Below are 26,564 nucleotides of genomic sequence, written 5' to 3' on the forward strand. Positions count from 1 at the left end.
CTTCACCCGATGCCGGTGTTATGTAGTTACATTGTATATGTTGTGTTGCCCTATTATGTATTTTCTTTTATTCCCTTTTCTTCCCATGTACTAAATGATCTGTTGAGCTGCTCGCAGAAAAATACTTTTCACTGTACCTTGGTACACGTGACAATAAACAAATCCAATCCAATCCAAATTGCGCATTTTTCCCTTCTTAATCAACCCTTCCCAGACTGCTTCACTGTGATGTTGACTGCAGGACACTCTTCCCAGACTGCTTCACTGTGATGCTGTCTGCAGGACACTCTTCCCAGACTGCTTCACTGTGATTCTGACTGCAGGACACTCTTCCCAGACTGCTTCACTGTGATGTTGACTGCAGGGCACTCTTCCCAGACTGCTTCACTGTGATGCTGACTACAGGACACTCTTCCCAGACTGCTTCACTGTGATTCTGACTGCAGGACACTCTTCCCAGACTGCTTCACTGTGATGCTGACTGCAGGACACTCTTCCCAGACTGCTTCACTGTGATGCTGACTACAGGACACTCTTCCCAGACTGCTTCACTGTGATTCTGACTGCAGGACACTCTTCCCAGACTGCTTCACTGTGACACTGACTGCAGGACACTCTCCCCAGACTGCTTCACTGTGATTCTGACTGCAGGACACTCTTCCCAGACTGCTTCACTGTGATGCTGACTGCAGGACACTCTTCCCAGACTGCTTCACTGTGATACTGACTGCAGGACACTCTTCCCAGACTGCTTCACTGTGATACCGACTGCAGGACACTCTTCCCAGACTGCTTCACTGCACCGCTGACTGCAGGACACTCTTCCCAGACTGCTTCACTGTGATACCGACTGCAGGACACACTTCCCAGACTGCTTCACTGTGACGCTGACTGCAGGACACGTTCCCAGACTGCTTCACTGTGACACTGACTGCAGGACAGTCTTCCCAGACTGCTTCACTGTGACGCTGACTGCAGGACACTCTTCCCAGACTGCTTCACTGTGATACCGACTGCAGGACACTCTTCCCAGACTGCTTCACTGTGATACCGACTGCAGGACACACTTCCCAGACTGCTTCACTGTGACGCTGACTGCAGGACACTTTCCCAGACTGCTTCACTGTGCCGCTGACTGCAGGACACTCTTCCCAGACTGCTTCACTGTGATGTTGACTGTGGGACACTCTTCCCAGACTGCTTCACTGTGATACTGACTGCAGGACACTCTTCCCAGACTGCTTCACTGTGATACCGACTGCAGGACACTCTTCCCAGACTGCTTCACTGCACCGCTGACTGCAGGACACTCTTCCCACGCTGCTTCACTGTGACGCTGATTGCAGGACACTCTTCCCAGACTGCTTCACTCTGATGCTGACTGCAGGACACACTTCCCAGACTGCTTCACTGTGATACTGTCTGCAGGACACTCTTCCCAGACTGCTTCACTGCACCGCTGACTGCAGGACACTCTTCCCAGATTGCTTCACTGTAATGCTGACTGCAGGACACTCTTCCCAGACTGCTTCTCTGTGACGCTGACTGCGGGACAACCTTCCCAGACTGCTTCACTGTGATGCTGACTATAGGACACTCTTCCCAGACTGCTTCTCTGTGACGCTGACTGCGGGACAACCTTCCCAGACTGCTTCACTGTGATGCCGACAGCGGGACACTCTTCCCAGACTGCTTCACTGTGATGCTGACTACAGGACACTCTTCCCAGACTGCTTCTCTGTGATGTTGACTGTGGGACACTCTTCCCAGACTGCTTCACTGTGATACTGACTGCAGGACACTCTTCCCAGACTGCTTCACTGTGATACCGACTGCAGGACACTCTTCCCAGACTGCTTCACTGCACCGCTGACTGCAGGACACTCTTCCCACGCTGCTTCACTGTGACGCTGATTGCAGGACACTCTTCCCAGACTGCTTCACTGTGATGCTGACTGCAGGACACACTTCCCAGACTGCTTCACTGTGATACTGTCTGCAGGACACTCTTCCCAGACTGCTTCACTGCACCGCTGACTGCAGGACACTCTTCCCAGATTGCTTCACTGTAATGCTGACTGCAGGACACTCTTCCCAGACTGCTTCTCTGTGACGCTGACTGCGGGACAACCTTCCCAGACTGCTTCACTGTGATGCTGACTATAGGACACTCTTCCCAGACTGCTTCTCTGTGACGCTGACTGCGGGACAACCTTCCCAGACTGCTTCACTGTGATGCTGACTGCTGGACACTCTTCCCAGACTGCTTCATTGTGACGCTCATTGCAGGACACTTTTCCCAGACTGCTTCACTGTGACACTCACTGCAGGACACTCTTCCCAGACTGCTTCACTGTGATGCTGACTGCAGGACACTCTTCCCAGACTACTTCACTGTGATGCTGACTGCAGGACATCCTTCCCAGACTGCTTCACTGTGATGCTGACTGCAGGACACTTTCCCAGACTGCTTCATTGTGACGCTGACTGCAGGACACTCTTCCCAGACTGCTTCACTGTGATGCTGACTGCAGGACATCCTTCCCAGACTGCTTCACTGTGATGCTGACTGCAGGACACTCTTCCCAGACTGCTTCACTGTGATGCTGACTGCAGGACACTCTTCCCAGACTGCTTCACTGTGATGCTGACTGCAGGACACTCTTCCCAGACTGCTTCACTGTGATACTGACTGCAGGACACTCTTCCCAGACTGCTTCACTGTGATACTGTCTGCAGGACACTCTTCCCAGACTGCTTCACTGTGATGCTGACTGCAGGTCACTCTTCCCAGACTGCTTCACTGTGATGCTGACTGCAGGACACTCTTCCCAGACTGCTTCACTGTGATGCTGACTGCAGGACACTCTTCCCAGACTGCTTCACTGTGATGTTGACTACAGGACACTCTTCCCAGACTGCTTCACTGTGATACCGACTGCAGGACACTCTTCCCAGACTGCTTCACTGTGATACCGACTGCAGGACACACTTCCCAGACTGCTTCACTGTGATGCTGACTGCAGGACACTCTTCCCAGACTGCTTCACTGTGATGTTGACTGCAGGACACTCTTCCCAGACTGCTTCACTGTGATGCTGACTGCAGGACACTCTTCCCAGACTGCTTCACTGTGATGTTGACTGCAGGACACTCTTCCCAGACTGCTTCACTGTGATGCTGACTGCAGGACACTCTTCCCAGACTGCTTCACTGTGATGTTGACTGCAGGACACTCTTCCCAGACTGCTTCACTGTGATGTTGACTGCAGGACACTCTTCCCAGACTGCTTCACTGTGATGCTGACTGCAGGACACTCTTCCCAGACTGCTTCACTTTGACACTGACTGCAGGACATCCTTCCCAGACTGCTTCACTGTGATGTTGACTGCAGGACACTCTTCCCAGACTGCTTCACTGTGATACTGTCTGCAGGACACTCTTCCCAGACTGCTTCACTGTGATGTTGACTGCAGGACACTCTTCCCAGACTGCTTCACTGTGATACTGTCTGCAGGACACTCTTCCCAGACTGCTTCACTGCACCGCTGACTGCAGGACACTCTTTCCAGACTGCTTCACTGTGATGTTGACTGCAGGACACTCTTCCCAGACTGCTTCACTGTGATACTGTCTGCAGGACACTCTTCCCAGACTGCTTCACTGTGATGTTGACTGCAGGACACTCTTCCCATACTGCTTCACTGTGATGCTGACTGCAGGACACTCTTCCCAGACTGCTTCACGTTGACACTGACTGCAGGACATCCTTCCCAGACTGCTTCACTGTGATGTTGACTGCAGGACACTCTTCCCAGACTGCTTCACTGTGATGTTGACTGCAGGACACTCTTCCCAGACTGCTTCACTTTGACACTGACTGCAGGACATCCTTCCCAGACTGCTTCACTGTGATGCTGACTGCAGGACACTCTTCCCAGACTGCTTCACTGTGATGCTGACTGCAGGACACTCTTCCCAGACTGCTTCACTGCACCGCTGACTGCAGGACACTCTTCCCAGACTGCTTCACTGTGATGCTGACTGCAGGACACTCTTCCCAGACTGCTTCACTGCACCGCTGACTGCAGGACACTTTCCCAGATTGCTTCACTGTGATGCTGACTGCAGGACACTCTTCCCAGACTGCTTCACTGTGATGCTGTCTGCAGGACACTCTTCCCAGACTGCTTCACTGTGATGCTGACTGCAGGACACTCTTCCCAGACTGCTTCACTGTGATGCTGACTGCAGGACACTCTTCCCAGACTGCTTCACTGTGATGCTGACTGCAGGACACTCTTCCCATACTGCTTCACTGTGATGCTGACTGCAGGACACTCTTCCCAGACTGCTTCACTGTGATACTGTCTGCAGGACACTCTTCCCAGACTGCTTCACTTTGACACTGACTGCAGGACATCCTTCCCAGACTGCTTCACTGTGATGCTGACTGCAGGACACTCTTCCCAGACTGCTTCACTGTGATACTGTCTGCAGGACACTCTTCCCAGACAGCTTCACTGTGATGCTGACTGCCGGACACTCTTCCCAGTCTGCTTCACTGTGATGCTGACTGCAGGACACGCTTCCCAGGCTGCTTCACTGTGACGCTGACTGCAGGACACTCTTCCCAGACTGCTTCACTGTGATGCTGACTGCAGAACACTCTTCCCAGACTGTTTCACTGTAATGCTGACTGCAGGACACTCTTCCCAGACTGCTTCACTGTGATACTGACTGCAGGATACTCTTCCCAGACTGCTTCACTTTGACACTGACTGCAGGACATCCTTCCCAGACTGCTTCACTGTGATGCTGACTGCAGGACACTCTTCCCAGACTGCTTCACTGTGATACTGTCTGCAGGACACTCTTCCCAGACTGCTTCACTGTGACGCTGACTGCAGGACACTCTTCCCAGACTGCTTCACTTTGACACTGACTGCAGGACACTCTTCCCAGACTGCTTCACTGTGATGTTGACTGCAGGACACTCTTCCCAGACTGCTTCACTTTGACACTGACTGCAGGACATCCTTCCCAGACTGCTTCACTGTGATGCTGGCTGCAGGACACTCTTCCCAGTCTGCTTCACTGTGATGCTGACTGCAGGACACTCTTCCCAGTCTGCTTCACTGTGATACTGACTGCAGGACACACTTCCCAGACTGCTTCACTGTGATGTTGACTGCAGGACACTCTTCCCAGACTGCTTCACTGTAATGCTGACTGCAGGACAACCTTCCCAGACTGCTTCACTGTGATACCGACTGCAGGACACTCTTCCCAGTCTGCTTCACTGTGATACTGACTGCAGGACACACTTCCCAGACTGCTTCACTGTGATGTTGACTGCAGGACACTCTTCCCAGACTGCTTCACTGTGATGCTGACTGCAGGACACTCTTCCCAGACTGCTTCACTGTGATGTTGACTGCAGGACACTCTTCCCAGACTGCTTCACTGTGATGTTGACTGCAGGACACTCTTCCCAGACTGCTTCACTGTGATGCTGACTGCAGGACACTCTTCCCAGACTGCCTCACTGCATTCATACTCCCACTTCAAAGATGCTATAAGCACTAGGAACTGTCAATCAAATTGTGAACTGACAGGTTGTGAATTCAGTCATGCAGCACTAATTCTGTATAGGTAGCCTTCAGGCTTATGTCAACAGACAGAGTGCAATAGCAAGCACTGGTTTAAAAAAAATTCTTCAAAGTTGTTTTGAAATAATTTAAAGGACAGGAACTTGAAATCAATGCCTTGACAGCTCCTTTTGACAGTTCCGATGAGCATGGCAGTTCCATGGGCTTATCCACTTTTCTCGCACATTAGTGTCTAATTTTAACAATCCCAAAGAGCACTTCGCCTCTCTCGAAAGGTACCGTACCACTTCCAAAGGGCACCGGACCTTCCCAAATCTTTTCCGTGACCATATACAAAAGGGTAGCTGACCTCTCCGAAATGGGGCCCTATATCTCCAAAAAATCTGGCATGTTTAGCCCATCTCCCAACAGGTCTAATGTGTACACATCGTATTTCCTAGTCCCTCCTTGTGAAAATCAGATCAAAATGATGGAGGCTGAATTTTAATTGCCCCCGTGAACCACAGATGTCCAAAGTTTGACCCGTCCCTGCCGCCTCTCAGCAGTGTAGTACCAGCGAGGATATTGTATCCAATTCTGTGCATGGCACTTTAGGATGTTAGTCTCAAGGACTATAAAACACTATTTAGCTAAAAGGCAACATTCATTTTATATCTTTTACTCTGTCTGTTAAAATTTCCGATATAGTTCTCTCTGGAATGACCAGCCATATTTCACAGCCTATCAAAGTTTTGTCTAGGAGAGCTAACCCATCCTTCATTTCCAACGGCTGGGCTTCCAGCTCACAAAATACTTTGCCGCTTATTTTTATTAGGAAGTGACAGTGTCTTTGACGATGACTTGGATAGGGAAATGCGGCGGGATTCTCCCTTCCTAAGACGCCGGTGCAAGATTAGTAAAGTTCTACGACAGCAAAATTGGTCCCACATTTGGATCAATTGTGGGCAGCACGGTAGCACGGTGGTTAGCACAATTGCTTCACAGCTCCAGGGTCCCAGGTTCGATTCCGGCTTGGGTCACTGTCTGTGCGGAGTCTGCACATCCTCCCCGTGTGTGCGTGGGTTTCCTCCGGGTGCTCCGGTTTCCTCCCACAGTCCAAAGATGTGCAGGTTAGGTGGATTGGTCATGCTAAATTGCCCTTTGTGTCCAAAATTGCCTTTAGTGTTGGGTGAGGTTACTGGGTTATGGGGATAGGGTGGAGGTGTTGACCTTGGGTAGGGTGCTCTTTCCAAGAGCCGGTGCAGACTCGATGGGCCGAATGGCCTCCTTCTGCACTGTAAATTCTATGATAATCTATGATAATTCACCGGCCGTTAAGAGGCTAGCACCAACGCCAGGTTTCGGATTCTCTGGGCTCAGGATTGACACTCAGGGAGGCTGACAAGCTGCAGCCACATAGACACACCGCACTCCCCACACACACTCATCCCAGCCAACAAGATGGCACTGGTTGTACTGAAGCGCGCCCATCCTGTTAATGGGTCAGCTAGGGCTAGGGGGCATCTAGTGGGGTGGCCTGGGTAGGTGCCCATACGACCTGTGACACTAAGTTCCCAGTGGGCAGTCAGGGATGTGGGCAGCTGGATGGCTGCCTTGCAGGCTGCGGAAATGGCTCGTCCACCCCGACCCCACAGCCCACCTCCTGGGCACCCCGATACTCCTCTGGCCATGGCAGAAGCCCCCACTCCGGCCAACGGCACAACTATCAGCAAACTATGGCGATGTTGGACACTTTTCATACCCTCTCGCTCCCCGCTCAGTAGCCACCGCTCCTGTTTCATGATTCTTGAAAGCACAAGTGAACCGTGCTGTTGGGAAGTCCCCCCCAGTGGAGGTGGAGAATAGCGGAGTCCCTGGAGAATACCGGGTCAGACCCACTAATGATGTGCAAACAGGGGGAGGGGGGGCAGTTTAGCTCAATTGGCTGGACAGCTATAATAATAATAATCACTTATTGTCACAAGTAGGCTTCAATGAAGTTACTGTGAAAAGCCCCCAGTCACCACATTCCGGCGCCTGTTCGGGGAGGCTGGTACGGTACAGGAGCTGGTTCGTGATGCGAAGCCAGCAGCGTGGATTCAATTCCCGTGCCGGCTGAGGTTATTCCTTCTCAACCTCGCCCCCTCGCCTGAGGTGCGGTGACCCTCCGGTTAAATCACCACCAATCAGCTCTCCCCCTCAAAGGGGAAAGGAGCCTCTGGTCACCTGGGACTATGGTGACTTTATTTACTTATTAGCACGGATAGAGGAATGGCTAACTGTGAGAAGACATAGAGTTGGGGTAAGAGGAACACTTTCAGGATGGCAACCTGTAACTAGTGGAGTGCCACAGGGATCTATGATGGGACCACAATTATTCACAATATATATATTAATGACTTGAACGATGGAAGTGAATGCACTATTGCCAAGTCTGCGGATGACACAGAAATAGGTGGGGAGGCAAGTGGTGAGGATGACACAAAGAGTCTATAGAGGGATATAGACAGGTTGGGTGAGTGGGCAAAAACTTGGCAGATGGAATATAATGTAGGAGAATGTGAAGTTATGCACTTTGGTAGGAAGAATAAAGTAGCTGAATATTATTTAAATGGAGAGAGACTGCAGAAAGCTGCAGTTCTGGGGGATTTGGGGGTCCTCGTGTATAAATCACAAGCTAGCATGCAAGTTTAGCGGGTCATAGGAAAGACAAATGGAATTTTGCCTTTGTTTCAATGGGAATGGAGTATAAAAATAGGGAAGTCTTGCTAAAAATGTACAAGTTTGGGCCCCTTATCTGAGGAAAGATAGACTGGCATTGGAGGCAGTACAGAGAAGGTTGACTAGGCTGATCCCGGATATGGGGGGGGGGGGTTCTAATGAGGAGAGGTTGAGTAGGCCGGGCTGTACTCATTGGAGTTTAGAATGAGAGAGGCGACCTTATTGAGACATATCGGACTCTCAGGGGGTTTGACAGGGTCGATGCTGAGAGGATGTTTCCCCTTGTGGGAGAGTCTGGGACCAGAGGGTGTGATCCCAGTGAGGGGTCGCCCATTTCAGACAGAGATGAGGAGGAATTTCTTCTCTCAGAGGGGAGTGAATCTGTGGAATTCTTTACCGCAGAGAGCGGTAGAGGCTGGGTCGTTAAGCATGTTCAAGGCTGAGAGAGACAGATATTTAATCAGGGAGGGAATCGAGGGTTATGGGGATAAGGGGGGAAAATAGAGTTGACGATTATCACATCAGATCAGCCACAATCTCATTGAATGGCGGAGCAGACTCGATGGGCTGAATGGTCTACTTCTGCTCCTAAATCTTCTGGTCTTCTGGTCTTCACAAACTGAAGCATCACATGCATGTATCTCCTAACCCTCCAAACTGCGGCCAGTGTCAATACGTATCTGCTCATTCCCTATTGGGTAAGATCAAACAAACAAACTAATTTACTAATGAACCCACCCCTCAGTGTCTCTCTAGACTCCTTCCATTAAAAAAAAATCAATAAATTAAACAAAATGAATGGGAGGGGAGTAGTGGTGGTTGAGTGATAGTCCCTGATAGATCACTGTAACTAAGACAAAACATTTTTTTAAAACTTAACTAGCTGGGCCACCGGTGGTGGAAGGCCTCAAGCATGCAGGTGGATTTTGCGTGCTCCCTCTCCAGGGCGATCCAGTCATGAACATCTCCGCAGTAGAGGGGCAGACAGTCGGGTTTGACGACCCCCCTCAGCTGCTTGTACCTGTCAATGGTCACCTGTGTCTCTTTATGTCAAAGGTTCCTTCACTCGCCGGTTCCTTCGCCAACATCGCTGAATTATGGGCAGCACGGCAGCACAGTGGTTAGCACAGTTGCTCCACAGCTCCAAGATCCCAGGTTCGATTCCCGACTTGGGTCACTGTCTGTGCGGAGTCTGCACGTTCTCCCCATATCTGCGTGGGTTTCCTCCGGGTGCTCCGGTTTCCTCCCACAGTCTAAAGATGTGCAGGTTAGGTGGATTTGCCATGTTAAATTGCCCTTAGTGTCCAAAAAATTTTATGTGGGGGTTGCTGGATTACGGGGATAGGGTAGATACGTGGGCGTCAGTAGGGTGTGTCATAATATACACCAGTATATCATGGTGCAGACACACACTGATGGACACACAGTGGCACCAATCAACACACACAACAACGCAGCCAATCACCAGTGAGAGCACACACACTATAAAGACAGGGGGCATCAGAGTTCCCGCTCATTCGAGTTGCAGCTAGCTAGGAGCACAGAGCTCACAGCCTGCAACACAGACATTCACCATGTGCTGAGTGCTTCGACTGGTTAGGACAAGGCAAAGGTCTTTAGTTAAAGCTGGTATCGTATTTACCCACAGTTCAAGGATGTTTAAATAGTTAACCTTTTAATAAAATAGTGTTGCAGTACTTCAAGTGTTGGTGACCTGTATGTGGTCCAGAACACCCAACACATCAGGGTGCTCTTTGTGAGGGCCGATGCAGACTCAATGGGCCGAATGGCCTCCTTCTGCACTGTAAATTCTATGATTCCATGAAATTGCTTTTGTACATTGACACCTCGATTGCGGCGTGTCCTTCTATCTTGGACTTTACGTGTGGGACTTCCTTAGCAGAATGACTGTAGCCGTACTCTAGTATCTGCTTAACGCTTGTTTGTTGGTACTGCGCCTCAACAGGTCCAGAGTAAGCATGTTGCCCCTAGACACGAGTCCAACCGCTCTCTTGGGAGTCACATGATTATCTGATGTCAGTGTTTCATTATCATCTGCATCATATATTAGCATATCCCATCTGTTAACCCTCTGTACTACACACTCCTCTTCCCTCGGCTCAAACTGACGGTCTGTAAATTGGATCTTTTTAGTCTGCTGGTTTTTGCAGTCTTCCAGTGCTTCTCGCCAGTTCTACCCAGTCACGTCCCCGCTACATAGCTCAATGCCACATGCAAACATCATTCGTCATCATAGAATCCCTACAGTGCAGAAAGAGGTCATTTGACCCATCGAGTCTGCACAGACCCTACCGAGGCCCACTCCCTGCCCTATTGCCATAACCTCACTTAACCGTTAGACACTAAGGGGCAATGTAGCATGGCCAATCCACCTAACCTGCGCACCTTTGGACTGTGGGAGGAAACCGGAGCACCCGGAAGAAACCCACGCACACATGGGGAGAGCGTGCAGACTCCGCACAGGCAGTGACCAAAGGCCGGAATTGAACCCGGGTCCCTGGCGCTGCGAGGCAGCAGTGCTAACCCATGTACATCCTGAACCCACCTGCTCAATCCATCCTTCTCCAAATCGGCCGCCTGGTTGGCGTCTTTGCAGGAGGTTGAGTGCTGTGGAGTAAACGGCACCGGAGATGCACTGACCCATGAAGACATACCTGGGAGACAACCTTGCTGTTTGTCGCCATGGTCTCAGGGATGACGGGTATATAGATCAGCAATAAAGATAATGGTCAGTGCAGCACCTGGGCCAAGCTCGGGACTCTGGTTGACCTTCCTAATTCTCCCCCCCCCCCCGCCCACCGCGCCCAGCCCCCATCACCGGCTACCTGTGCTATTCCTGCCAGTTCCGTCACACACTCGCGCTGTGAATCATTTGCTGGCGTGAAGCATTGCAACCTTGGGTACTGATCGGCAATTAAACCAATAAATATGAATAGCAAAGAGCAGAGTAATCTAGTAATGAATTTAATGAATAATCCAGGCTGTTAACATGCACTATTAAGGCCCATTTGAACCAGCTCTGTCTGAAATTGAAACACTAGCCCACAAATCTGCCATATCCGTACTCTGCAACGTGTGCAAGTGCCTTTGATTTATGGGACTGGTCTGACATCATTACCCCTCACCGATCAATCTTTTGTCTCCCTCCGATTTTCACCTCATATCTCCCGAGGTGTCCAACCGCGCGGCTTGGCTAAGGTTCCTTCGTCGGGGACGGTGGCTGCTCCTCCGTGTCTGACCAGCCGCCCAGGAGGTGGCGCCGCCGAGCTCAGTCCGACCTCCACCGTTGGGCACGCAGAAAGCAATGGACAATCAGACCCTTTGCTGCGGCAATGCCTCAGCCAGTCGGTGTCAATTTGCCAGCCAATCAGCATCCTCTTTTCCGGGGGGGGGGGGGGGGGGGGGGGGGTAAATTGTCGTGATTGTTTGAAATTTGGCATTCTTGCCTTTGTCCTGACGACTGACAGATGGAATGCTGAGACAACATTCCTTTTTTTCCGCGTTCTCTCACCGAGTGACTTTTAAAATCTTTATCCATCAGTGGTTAGGGCTCAGCTTAAGTTCCGTGTCCAATTCTGAGCACTGCACATTGGGAAGAATATCCGGGGAATGGGGGGGGTGGGGTTTACCATTTTTTAAAAAATTCATTTCCGGGATGTGGGCGTCACTGGCTAGGTCAGCATTTATCGCCCATCCCTAGTTGCCCTTGAGAAGAAGGTGGCGGTGAGCTTCCTTCTTGAGACGCTGCAGTCCTTCAGGTGTAGGTGCACCCACTGTGCTGTTAGGGAGGAAGTTCCAGGATTTTGACCCAGCGACAGTGAAGGAACGGCCGATATATTTCCCAGTCGGGGTGGCGAGTGACTTGGAGGGGAACCTCCAGGTGGTGGGATTCCCAGGTATCTGCTGCTCTTGTCCTTCTAGATGGGGAGTGGTCGTGGGTTTGGAGCATTGGTGAGTTACTGCAGTGCATCCTGTAGATGGTACACACGGCTGTCACTGCCGGTGGTGGAGGGTTTGAATATTTATGGGAGGCGGAGAAATCAAGTGGGCTGCTTTGCCCTGGATAGTGTTGGGCTTCTTGAGTGTTGTTGTCGTGGTCGCTGTTCTGAAGACTGGGTAGTTTGCTGCAAACAATGGTTTGTTTGAGGTTGTGCGGTTGTTTGAAGGCAAGTATGACCTTAGCAAGGTGTTCGTCTTCATCGATGACGTGTTGAAGGCTGCAAAGAAGATGTCGTAGTTTCTCCGCTCCGGGAAAGTACCATTGTTTGCAGCAAACTACCCAGTCTTCAGAACAGCGACCACGACACCACACAACCCTGCCATGGCAATCTCTGCAAGACGTGCCAGATCATCGACATGGATACCACCATTACATGTGAGAACACCACCCACCAGGTACGCGGTACATACTTGTGCGACTCGGCCAACGTTGTCTACCTCATATGCTGCAGGAAAGGATGTCCCGAAGCGTGGTACATTGGCGAGACCATGCAGACGCTGCGACAACGAATGAACGGACATCGCGCGACAATCACCAGGCAGGAATGTTCCCTTCCAGTCGGGGAACACTTCAGCAGTCAAGGGCATTCAGCCTCTGATCTCCGGGTAAGCGTTCTCCAAGGCGGCCTTCAGGACACACGACAACGCAGAATCGCCGAGCAGAAGCTTATAGCCAAGTTCCGCACACATGAGTATGGCCTCAACCAGGACCTTGGATTCATGTCGCATTACATTCACCCCCCACCATCTGGCCTGGGCTTGCGAAATCTTACCAACTGTCCTGGGTTGAGACAATTCACACCTCTTTAACCTGTGATTATCCCTCTCTCCAGTTGCTCCGTCTGGACCTGTAGACTTAATAACCTGCAAAGACTCGCATTCAAAGTATCGTACTGCATCTTTGACTTTATCTATATATATATTTCTGGAACCCACCTCTTCATTCACCTGAGGAAGGAGCTGCGCTCCGAAAGCTAGTGATTCAAAACAAACCTGTTGGACTTTAACCTGGTGTTGTAAGACTTCGTACTGTTCTTGAAATCACACAATGTTTTGGCCTCAACTACTATCTGTGGTAATGAATTCCACAGATTCACCGCTCTCCAGGTGAAGGAATTTCTCCTCACCTCAGTCCTAAAAGGCTTATCCTCAAACTAAGACCTCTACTTCTGGATTCCCCAACCATCTGGAATATTCTTTCATTAGAATTTTGCAAGTGTCTACGAGATCCCCTCTCACTCTTCTAAACGCCTTGAATATAATCCTAACCCATTTAGTCTCTCCTCTTTTGACAGTCCCGCCATCCCAGGAATCAGCCTGGTGAACCTTCGCTGCACTCCCTCCACAGCAAGAACATCCTTCCTCAGATAAGGAGACCAAAACTGCCCACAATATTCCTCACCAATGCCTATACAATTGTAGTAAAACATCTCTGTTCCTCTCGCTATGAGGGCCAACATACCTTTTTACTGCCTGCTGTACCTGCGCGCTTACTTTCAGCGACTGATGCACGAGGACACCAAGGTCTCGCTGAGTATCCGCCTCTCTCAATTTACACCCATTCAAGTAATAATCTGCCTTCCTATTTTTGCTACCGAAGTGGATGACCACACATTTATCCACGTTATACCGCATCTGCCATTCATTTACCCACTCACTCAGCCTGTCCAAATCCCGCTGAAACATCTCTGTATCCTCCTCACAGCTCACCCTCCCACCCAACTTTGTATCATCTGCAAATTTGGAGATATTACAAGGCCGTGTATAATTTCAGTAATGCATCCCTGCTCCTCTACTCTAGTTTTCTTGTTATGAAGGAACCATTAAAAAGAGCCATAGAACCTCTACAGTGCAGAAAAGGACCATTCGGCCCATCCAAAAGAGCACCCTACCTGATCCCACTCCCCTGCCCTATCCCTGCAATCCAAGTCTATGCACCTTTGGACACTAAGGGGCAATTTATCATGGCCAATCCACCTAACCTACACATCTTTGGACAGTGGGAGGAAACCGGAGCACCCGGAGGAAACCCACGCCCACACGGGGAGAACGTGCAGACTCCGCACAGACAGTCACCCAAGGTTGGAATTGAACCCGGGTCCTTGGCGCTGTGAGGCAGCAGTGCTAACCACTGTGCCAGCATGCTGCCAACATACCGTTTGCCTTCTTTACCGCCTGCTGCACCTGCATGCTTACCTTGAACGACAGGTGTACAAGGACACCCAGGTCTCATTTCACATTCCCCTCCCTCAATCTATAGCCATTCCAGATAATAATCTGCATTCCTGTTTTTGCAACCACATTATACTGCATTTGCCATTCACTCGCCCAGTCACTCAACTTGTCTAAATCGCACTGAAGGAACTCTGCATCCTCCTCACAGCTCACCCTCCCACCCAGCTTTGTGTATCTGCAAATTTGGAGATAATACGCTTAGCTCCCTCATCCAACTCATAAATGTAATGTGAGCTTATGGGGTCCGAAAGCATAGATCCCTGCCGTACCCCACTGTTCATGGCCTGACATTTGGAAAAAGACCCATTTATTCCAACTCTTTGCTTCCTGTTTGCTAACCAGCTTTTTATCCATCTCAAGACACTACTCGCAATCCCATGTATTGTAATTTTACTTAATAACCTGCTTGCCGAAGGCCTTCTTAATGTCTAAATAAACCACATCCACTGGTTCTCCCTGGTCAATTCTATGAATTACATCTTTAAACAATTCCAGTAAATTTGCCAAGTATGATTTCCCTTTCGTAAATCCATGCTGATATCCGGCAAAGAGAAATGTCAAAAGAAATATTTTTTAAAGCAATCTTTTTAAATGCCCCAATGGTTTATTTTGTCCGGGGTGGCACACAGCAGTCTCCAGTGGTGCTGTTGCAAGATCCTCCGTATCCACTGGCCAGAAAAGCAACTTAACAGCAACGCTTTCCCCCAAATCAACTTGCCCAGGATTAAGTTGTTAGCCACTCAAACCCAGCTCCACGGAACAGGACATATCCGCCTGACACCAGGCTTCAGAAGCAACTGCTCCATTCAGCACTTAGTCACGGTTGGAGACTCCCAGGAGGACAGAGTAAACATTTTTAGGGATGCCCTCAAAGCATTCCTGAAGAAATCAAACATTCCCAAAGACTCGTGGAACCAGTGACCGACTAGAAATGGAGAAGGTTCATTCATTTGAGAAGGGGGTGAAAGCCAGCGAGAGACCTCATCAGGCACACGTTGAGGTGACATCGAGGCATCAGAGGGAGCGTGACTCCGAACCTCCAAACGACCCATCTACCCGATCTTTCGGGGCACCAAATGCTTCGCACCTGGCAGACTCTGCAGACCGCACGTTGGACTGATCAGTCTGCAGAACCCATCGAACTGGAGAGGAAACAGGCCATCCTCAATCTGAAGCAGTCTGTTTGGGTTTTGGAAATGCAATCCGGCGTTGCCTGTCGAACTGGCTTGCCCTAGTCATGTTACTATGCCATGAGGCAGCAACTGGAGGCAGACATCACAAGAGCACAAGTAAATGGAGAGCTCTCACTCAGTGCACATGGAAGAAGACTACAGTTCTTATATTTGAAACCGGTCTCCCTACCAAGAAGAAGAGAATCGAAGAAGATTCAATTGAAGTTTCCAAAGAGAATTGGATAATTAACTGACCACAGATGCGGAAATAGCAATCAGTGAGTTGTTCTTGCCAGGAGCTGGCCCAGACAAGGTGAATCTAATGGCTGCCTCCTACGCTGTCTACATTCTATAATTCTGTTACTACGTATTGCGTTGACAGACCCTTCCAATGCCTCAAATTGTTTTGACAGTGTGAATCAGCACAGGTCTCAAACCTCGTTCACACCCCGTGTACATTCCCAGAGATTAATTCTTTCTTCTCTAAATGTAAATTGACAGAAATTCTATCAATTAACCTGAATCCCCGTTCAGTCGATCCGGCCAAAAATCATTGATAGTGACATTATTCATCAACAACAAACATTACGTGAGAAACATACGATTCCAAACTTTTGGTCACCTATTGATGGTTCAAATTAAAACCCAACATTTTTTACTTATTTTGTATTCTTTCGCAGGTATCGTTGGCTAGGCCAGCATTTATTGCCTATCCCTAATTGCCTCTTGAGGAGGTGGTACACCCACTGTGCTGTTAGGGAGGGAGTTCCAGGATTTTGGCCCAGCGACAGCGAAGGGATGGCCGATATATTCCCAAGTCTGGGTGGTGAGTGACTTGGAGGGGAACCTCCAGGTGGTGGGGTTCCCATAAGTCTGCTGCCCTTGTCCTTCTAGATGGTAGAGACCGTGGGTTTACAAGGCCCTGAGGAAAGAGTCTGAGTGAGTTGCTACAGTGCATCTTGTAGATGGTGCACACGGCTGCTGCTGTTCATCAGTGGTGGAGGGAGTGAATGTTTGTGGATGAGGCTAGACCATCATTTATTGCCCTTCCCTAATCAAGCGAGGTTGCTTTGTCCCGGATGGTGTCGAGCTTCTTGAGTGTTGTTGGAGCCGCACTCATCCAGGCAAGTGGGGAGTATTCCCTCACACTCCTGACTTGTGCCTTGTAGACAGCGGACAGGCTGTGGGGAGACCCGGAGGTGTGTTACCCGCTGCAGAATTCCTTGCTTTTGACCTGCTCTTGTATGGCTGGTCCAGTTCAGTTTCTGGTCAATGGTAACCGCCCGGATTGCTGCCACTGATATTAATGTACATTTAACACGGATGGGTGGGATTCATTAGTCCGCTTTTTATGACAGTTTTTAATGGTTAAAAGTCTTTGAATGTTACACAGATGCATTAAGTGTTCTTCTGCTAATACTGCGAACAATTATTTCTAGGTTAATGAGTTCACTTACAAAACGTTACTCAATGCAGATAGAAGGGGACAATTATCCTTATAAATGTGTTCCTTGCATTGCCATCATGCTCCTATAAATTACAGATGATGAATATGTTAAAGGTTGACAGTGTGGCCTGTAAGTCATTACTTATGGCACCTGGGGACGAGTCAATAACACTGGTGACCCAGTGTAGACACAGGCAGTGTGGAAACCCCATTTCCAGCCATAGTTAGGCACCAGGTCGACTTGCATTTCTATAGTGCCTTTCACAGGATGCCCCTGTGTATGTAGAAAATGCACGGTAGCACAGTGGTTAGCACTGTTGCTTCACAGCACCAGGGTCCCAGGTTCGATTCCCGGCTTGGGACACTGTCTGTGCGGACTCTGCACGTCCTCCCCGTGCCTGTGTGGGTTTCCTCCGGGTGCTCCGGTTTCCTCCCACAGTCCAAAGATGCGCAGGTTAGGTGGATTGACCATGATAAATTGCCCTTAGTGTCCAAAAAAAGGTTAGTTGGGGTTATGGGGATAGGGTGGAGGTGTGGGCTTGGGTAGGGTGCTCTTTCCAAGGGCCGGTGCAGACTCAATGGGTCGAATGGCCTCTGCACTGTTAACTCTATGGTAGCAGCCAGATAGGACTAAAGAGAGATAGGGCCCACAGAGTGTTATTCCCTCATGTGACTGCGCTGGAGATGAGGGGAGCGAGCACCCTCCTCCAGGTAGCCAACCTCCTCCTCGCTGGAAAAATATTACAGACGATTTTCCAGCGAGTCTTACGGAACGTTGCATCCCCGTAACGCCTTCAGTACTTCTCACGTTCCGCCGTTCAATAAGATCATTGGCTGATCTGATTGTAACCTCAACCCCACATTTCTGCCGACCCCGAGGACCTTTCACCCCTTAGCCCTTGTTAATCAAGAATCTATCTAGCTTAGCCTTAAACATATTCAAATACTCTGCTTCCACTGCGCTATGAGGAAGAGAGTTCCAGAGACTCACCACCCTCTGAGAGAAAGAATGACTCCACCTCTCTGTCTTAATTGGGCGACCCCTTAATTTTAAGCAGAGGCCTATTGTTCTCTCCAGGCCTATTCTAGTTCAGGGAATGTCCTAGGAGCCTAATCGAGCTGAAAGAATAACCTCCTTATTCAGGCAGAGAGCCAAAGGTTAAAGGAAGAAAGGTGAAGGATTTGGGCCGGAGGACTACTTTCCTCAGGATCAATTCTCCAGGCTCCACAGGATGAGGAGGACGATGCGCCGTCGCACGGCAAGGGACCATCGTTCTCTCGTACGAGAGTACTTTGGCCCATTTACCATTTATCATTAACCCCTTATGGAGACAGGCAGACTTTGAGGAGATGTTTCATAACTCTCAGCAGACAGACATGACACTGAGAAAGACAGACTTCAGGAGTAGGTTGCACAATCAATGGTTAATTCAGGACAGTAAGGATGGTATCAAATTGAAAGAATGGATATACGATGCTGCAAAGATTAGAGTTGGCCAGAAGATTGGGAAAGATTTATAAAGTATGATTAAAAGAATAATAAAGAGGGAGAAAATGGAGTGTGAGTGAAAAGCGGCAAGAAATATTAAAGCAGACAGTAAAAAATGTTATGAGCATATAAAGGGAGAGAATAGCTGAAGTAAATGTTGGTCTCCTAGTGGGTGGAACTGGGAAATCCATAGTGGGAGTTAAAGAAACAACAGAAGCTTTAATCAAGTATTTTGCATCTTGTTTTGGAGTAGACGAAAATAGCCCAGGAATAGTAGAAAGTAATATGAACAAATGTATTGGGAACAGGGGTAGGCCACTCGGCCCCTTGAGACTGCTCCACCATTCAATGGAATAATGGCAAAAAGCAAAAGGGAGGATCTTAAAACGCTCACAATCACTAGACCAAGTACGATGAAAAGTGTTACCGCCCAGTTCTGGGCGAGATCCCCCAATTTGTTACGATTCCAAACCATATGCTCCCAATTTGTTATGCTCCCGGGTGAGGAAGGATGAACTGGCTCCCCTTCTTTCTTTTTTTAAATTAAAAAATATATATATTTTATTCAAATTTTTTTCAGTCAAACAAGAACAGTACAGGATTTTCCCCTTTTTACAACGTTAAAACAATATAAATAATAATGACCGTTTTTTTTTTAACAAATAAATAATATATTAACTAAACGGCAACTGCCAACAACAAAATAATAACTCTCCAAGACAATAAAGTACCACACGCCAGTATAAATAACTAATATACAAACAACTATAGGAAACCCCTGAGGGCCCGCGTGGGCACTCCCCTCCCCCTCCCCCCTCCTCCCCCCTCCCCCCTCCCCCCCCCCCCTCCTCCCCTCCTCCCCCCCCCTCCTCCCCTCCTCCCCCCCCCTCCTCCCCCCCTCCCCCTAACCCCCCCCCCCCCCCCCCCGGGTTGCTGCTGCTACCTTCTCCATTTCCCTTATCGTTCTGCGAGGTAGTCAATGAACGGTTGCCACCGGCTGGTGAACCCTTGAGCCGAACCTCTTAGTGCAAACTTTATCCGTTCTAGTTTTATAAACCCTGCCATGTCGTTTATCCAGGTCTCCACGCCCGGTGGCTTAGTTTCTTTCCACATAAATAGAATCCTTCGCCGGGCTACTAGGCCAAAACATCGGCCTCTCTCGCCTCCTGCACTCCCGGCTCATCTGCAACCCCAGATATAGCCAACCCCCAGCCTGGTTCGACCCGGACCCCCACCACCTTTGAAATCACTTTTGCCACACCCACCCAGAACCCATGCAATACCGGACATGACCAAAACATGTGGGTGTGGTTCGCCGGGCTTCCCGTGCAACTCACGCACCTATCCTCCACTCCAAAAAATCTACTCAGCCTTGCTCCCGTCATATGCGCCCTGTGTAGAACCTTGAATTGGATCAGGCTGAGCCTGGCACACGAGGACGAAGAGTTTACCCTACTTAGGGCATCTGCCCACAGCCCCTCCTCAATCTCTTCCCCCAGCTCCTCCTCCCATTTTCCTTTCAGCTCCTCTACCATCGTCTCCCCCTCATCTCTCATTTCCCTATATATATCTGACACCCTACCATCACCCACCCATGCCCCCAAAATCACTCTGTCCTGGATCTCTTGCGCCGGGAGCTGCGGAAATTCCCTCACCTGTTGCCTCACAAATGCCCTCACTTGCATATAGCGAAATGCATTCCCAGGTGGCAACCCATATTTTTCTGTCAGTGCTCCCAGACTCGCGAACGTCCCGTCTAAGAACAAGTCCTTCAATTTCGCAATTCCTGCTCGCTGCCAAGATTTAAATCCCCCATCTATCCTTCCCGGGACGAACCTATGGTTGTTCCTTATCAGGGACCACACTGAGGCACCCGTCACTCCCTTATGTCGTCTCCACTGCCCCCAAATTTTCAGTGTTGCCACCACCACTGGACTTGTGGTGTACTTTTTCGGGGAGAACGGTAAAGGTGCCATCGCTAATGCCTGCAGGCAGGTTCCCCTACAGGACGCCATCTCTAGTCTTTTCCACGCCGCTCCCTCCCCTTCCCCCATCCACTTGCATACCATTGATATATTGGCGGCCCAATAATAGTCACTTAAGCTCGGCAGTGCCAGTCCCCCCCTATCCCTGCTACCCTGCTGAAACCCCCTCTTCACTCTTGGGGTCTTCCCAGCCCACACAAAGCTCATAACGCTCTTATCCACTTTTTTGAAAAAAGCCTTGGTAATCATCACAGGGAGGCACTGGAACACAAAAAAAAATCGCGGAAGGACCACCATTTTGACCGCCTGCACCCTGCCCGCCAGTGACAGGGGCACCATGTCCCATCTCCTAAAATCCTCTTCCATCTGCTCCACCAATCTTCCTAAATTAAGCTTATGCAAGGTTCCCCAGTTCCTGGCTATCTGGATCCCTAGGTACCGAAAATCCCTTGTTACTCTCCTCAGCGGCAAATCATCTAATCCCCTGCTCTGTTCCCCAGGGTGCATCACAAACAGCTCACTCTTCCCCATATTCAGTTCATATCCCAAAAATTCCCCAAACTCCCTGAGTGTCTGCATTATCTCGGGCATCCCCTCCACTGGGTCCGCGACATACAACAACAAATCATCCGCGTATAATGACACCCGGTGCTCTTCTCCTCCCCTAAGTACTCCCCTCCACTTCCTAGAGCCCCTCAGCGCTATGGCCAGTGGCTCAATTGCCAACGCAAACAGTATCGGGGACAGGGGACACCCCTGTCTTGTCTCTCTATATAGACGGAAGTAGTCAGATCTCTGCCTGTTTGTGATCACACTTGCCACCGGGACCCTATATAAAAGCTGAACCCACCCAATAAACCCCTCTCCAAATCCAAATCTCCTCAACACTTCCCACAGGTAATCCCACTCCACTCTATCAAATGCTTTCTCAGCGTCCATCGCCACCACTATCTCCGCCTCTCCCTCCGGCGGGGACATCATCATCACACCTAGCAGCCTCCGTATATTAGTGTTCAACTGTCTCCCCTTAACAAACCCAGTTTGATCCTCGTGAACCACCCCTGGAACATAATCCTCGATCCTCGTCGCCATCACCTTGGCCAAGAGCTTGGCATCTACATTCAGAAGGGAGATAGGCCTGTAAGACCCGCACTGCAGCGGGTCTTTGTCCCTCTTCAGGAGCAACGATATCGCCGCCTCCGACATCGTCGGGGGCAACGTCCCCCCTTCCCTGGCCTCGTTAAAGGTTCTCGTCAGAAGCGGGGCGCGTAGGTCCATGTATTTCCTATAAAATTCCACCGGGAACCCATCTGGTCCCGGGGCCTTCCCTGCCTGCATGCTCCCAATCCCTTTTACCACCTCCTCCACCTCAATCTGTGCTCCCAATCCTGTCCTCTCCTGCTCCTCCACCTTCGGGAATTCCAGCTGATCCAGGAAGTGCATCATTCCCTCCTTCCCCTCCGGGGGTTGAGCCTTATACAGCCTCTCATAAAATACCTTAAACACCCCGTTCACCCTCTCTGCTCCCCGTTCCATCTCACCCTCCTCGTCCCTCACCCCACCTATCTCCCTCGCCGCCCCCCTCTTCTTCAATTGTTGGGCCAGTAACTGGCTCGCCTTCTCTCCGTACTCATACTGTACTCCCTGTGCCTTCCTCCATTGTGCCTCTGCCCTGCCCGTGGTCAGCAAGTCAAATTCCGTATGCAACCTTCGTCTTTCCCTGTACAGTCCCTCATCCGGGGCCTCTGCATATTGCCTATCCACCCTCAAAATTTCTCTCAACAATCGCTCCCTCTCTTTACTCTCTTGTTTCCCCTTATGGGCCTTTATGGAAATCAGTTCCCCTCTGACCACCGCCTTCAGTGCCTCCCAGACCACTCCCACCTGAACCTCTCCATCATCGTTAATCACCAGGTACCTTGCGATACATCCCCACACCCTTACACACACACCCTCATCCGCCAACAGATACGCTTCATGAAGTTTGCATCATCCCAGTTCGGGGCATATACGTTCACCAGAACCACCGCTTCCCCTTGTAATCTGCCACTCACCATCATGTATCTACCCCCACTGTCCGCTACTATGGTCCTCGCCTCAAACACTACCCGTTTCCCCACTAATATAGCCACCCCTCTATTTTTCGCATCCAAGCCCGAGTGAAATACCTGTCCCACCCATCCTTTACGTAATCTGACCAGATCCGCCAGTTTCAGATGCGTCTCCTGTAGCATGACCACATCTGCCTTTAATTTCTTTAGGTGCGCGAGTACCCTTGCCCTCTTAATCGGCCCATTCAGCCCTCTCACATTCCACGTGATCAACCGGGTCGGGGGGGCTCTTTACCCCCCCCCCCCCCATGTCGACTAGCCATCCCCTTTTTTAGACCAGCTCCTCACCCGGTTCCCATGCTCCCGTTTGTCCCCCCGACGGTGTCCTCCCATCCCGACCACCCCGCCCCATAACAGCTCCCCCTTTCCCTTAGCAGCAGCAACCCAGTTAACCCCCCCCCTTCCGCTAGATCCCTTTCTAGCGTAATTGCTCCCCCCATGTTACTCCCAGAAGTCAGCAAACTCTGGCTGACCTCGGCTTCCCCCGTTTATCCTTGGCCCCCCATTGTGTAAGGCCCCCTCCTTCCTGCACTCCCTTTCCCGCCGCAATTACCATAGCGCGGGAACAAAGCCCGCGTTTCCCACTCGGCCCCGCCCCTAATGGCGCAGCTCCCTCTCTCCTTCCCCCTCTCCTTCCCCACCGGCGCCCACAGTTCACCATACCCCCCCCCCCCAACGAGGGGAATAGAGAAAATGTACCCCCCTTCCCCGTCCCATACAATCACCCCACTACTTTATTACAGAAACTCTTTCTCTCTCCAGTCTAGTCCAACTTCTCCTCCACAATAAATGTCCACGCCTCTTCTGCCGTCTAGAAGTAGTGATGTTTCCCTTGGTGTGTTTTGTAAGGGCCACGAAGAATCCAGCACGAGTTTTAAGGATACAAAGTAATAACATTTATTTACTATAACATATATATACATAACAGTAGCAGTAACTTCCCTTGCTACATACTCCTTCCTGCTGGTTCCTGAACTGGCCAGCTTTATTTATACTAGGAGTTTACTAGTGGTTTCTCCGCCCCCCTCATTGGGGAAGCTCATACTCCCACAGGATTGTGGGATAGTCATTAGTCCCCAGCCAATGGTAAGTAGGCAGGTTATAACAGTGTGTAACCCACAGTCTCGCTGGCTGCAGCATTCCAAATTTAACTTTCTTTCTATGTAGCACCGCCTTGGCCCGATTGAAACTCACCCTCCTTCTCGCCACCTCCGCACTCCAATCCTGGTACACGCGGATCACCGCATTCTCCCACCTGCAGCTCCGTGTCTTTTTCGCCCATCTCAGGACCATCTCCCTGTCCTTATAGCGGTGAAACCTCACCACTATGGCTCGAGGTATTTCTCCTGCCTTTGGTCTTCGCGCAAGGACTCGATAAGCTCCCTCCACTTCCAAGGGGCCCGTCGGGGCCTCCGGTCCCATTAACGAGTGAAGCATCGTGCTCACATATGCCCCGACGTCCGCCCCCTCTGCACCTTCGGGAAGACCCAAAACTCTTAAGTTTTTCCTCCTCGAGTTATTCTCCAGGGCTTCCAGCCTCTCTACACACCTTTTACGCAGTTCCTCGTGCGTCTCTGTCTTCACCACCAGGCCCTGTATTTCATCCTCATTCTCAGCAGCCTTTGCCTTCACGACCCGAAGCTCCAGCTCCTGGGTCCTCTGCGCCTCCTTTAGCCCTTCAATCGCCTGTAGCATCGGGGCCAACACCTCCTTCTTCAGCTCTTCCACACAGCCCCGCAGGAACTCTTGTTGCTCCGGGCCCCAAACCGAACGGCCACCTTCCGCCGCCACCTTGCTTCGAGCTTCCCTTCCTTGCCGCTGCTCCTGAGGATCCTCTGCAATCCAGCCACTACTCTCTCCTTTCTCCATATATATCCGGTGGGATTCCCTTCTATTTCACCGCACAATGGTTTTAGCCGTCAAAAACTGCCGTTGGGGCTCCTAATAAGAGCCCAAAAGTCCGTTCCAACGGGAGGTGCCGAAACGTGCGACTCAGCTGGTCATCGCCGCACCCGGAAGTCTCCTCCCCTTCTTTCTTTATGTTGGTCGCAACAAGATTAATTTAAAGGAGATCCCTTCCCTCGTGGATACCTTTTCCAAGTCCAAATGTATTTATGTCTCAGAAAGGAGCCAATATAACCAGTTAAAGGAGTTAAAGGAGGAGTGAGATTATTCATTACTAAAACATGCAAGAAAAAAATAATCGAATGCAACACACGCACACCCACATTAGAAATGAGAAGTGATTCCAAAAATAAAAGTTAAAAAAGATATAAGAATCAGCCTTTGGTTTGTCCATGAGGAGTAGATGGTTAAACGTTGTGGTCGTCAAGTTGGGTGATTCCGGGAATGCTGAGTTTGGCACTTGAACAGTTGGCTTGGAGATTCTTTGTTCTGCAGGTTAGCTGAAAGGAATTATCCTGTTTCCATTTCGACTGTGGCTTTGCTGACTTGTGGCTTTCTTCTAGCAATCAGAGAGAGAAAGAGACATTTTTTCCTGAAAATGCAAGGATGTCTAATCGACCTTCAACTGCGACCTGCACAGCATACAATAGAACAGGAGCACTAAAACACCAGAATATCACACAGAGACCAGGGTTACGATTGGCTTTCGTCCAGAACTGCTTTCTTTCAACTTCCATCATGTCCACAGTCTGGGATATATCTCCCAGGAGATGGTTTCTGCTGAGATGGTAATGAATCTCATTTATGTCTGCAACCATAGGAGATTACAGTTCAGTGTTTGCATTATATCTCTCCCTTTGAAGTGTCTCTGTCTGAAGTCCTTTGACACCCTCCAGGTAAGACATTCCAAGGTCTCTCTTTCTCAGGATTGAGTATAACACACACAAGAACTTTGCAGACAATCACAAAATTACATACTCAGAATTTACATTCTCAGCTATGTTCTTTTTAAAAAACACATGTCTGACTTAAGTGTTCAATACGTCCGGAAGTAATTTGGGGCTATGATTCATTGTCATGTCAAAAATTAATGGGAATAAAGGTCGACAAGTTCCCGGGACCTGACGGCCTTCACCCTGGGGTCTTAAAGGAAGTGACTATAGAGGTAATAGATGCATTGATTGTAATCTTCCAAAATTCATGATATGTTGGATTGGACCGAGCACATTGGAAAACTGAAAATGTAACACCGCTGTTCAAATAAGGAGGGAGACAGAAAGTTGGAGATTATAGGCCAGTTAGCCTAACATCTGTGATTGGGGAAATGCTAGAATCCATTCTTAGCACAGTGATTAGCACTGTTGTTTCACAGCTCCAGGGTCCCAGGTTCGATTCCCGGCTTGGGTCACTGTCTGTGCGGAGTCTGCACGTCCTCCCCGTATCTGCGTGGGTTTCCTCCGGGTGCTCCGGTTTCCTCCCACAAGTCCCAAAAGACGTGCTGGTTAGGTGAATTGGACATTCTGAATTCGCCCTCGGTGTACCCGAACAGTCGCCGGAGTGTGGCGGCTGGGGGCTTTTCACAGTAACTCCATTGCAGTGTTAATGTAAGCCTACTTGTGACACTAATGGTTTAGCAAAAGGAAAATAGTGTTTGACAGCTTATTGGAGTCCTTTAAGGATGTAGCAAGCAGGGTAGATAAAGGTAACCAGTAGATGTAATTTATTTGGATTGTCAAAAGGCATTCAAGAAGGTGCACATTACAGGGATAAGGGATTGTGGTTTTGGGGTAGGGGGGATACATTATTTATTTATTTATGTATGTATTTATGTATGTATATATGGATGTATTTATTTATTTATTGCCATGGACAGAGGATTGGCTAATA

The sequence above is a fragment of the Scyliorhinus torazame genome, chromosome 27 (assembly GCF_047496885.1).
Source record: "Scyliorhinus torazame isolate Kashiwa2021f chromosome 27, sScyTor2.1, whole genome shotgun sequence".
In the NCBI taxonomy this organism is placed as follows: domain Eukaryota; kingdom Metazoa; phylum Chordata; class Chondrichthyes; order Carcharhiniformes; family Scyliorhinidae; genus Scyliorhinus; species Scyliorhinus torazame.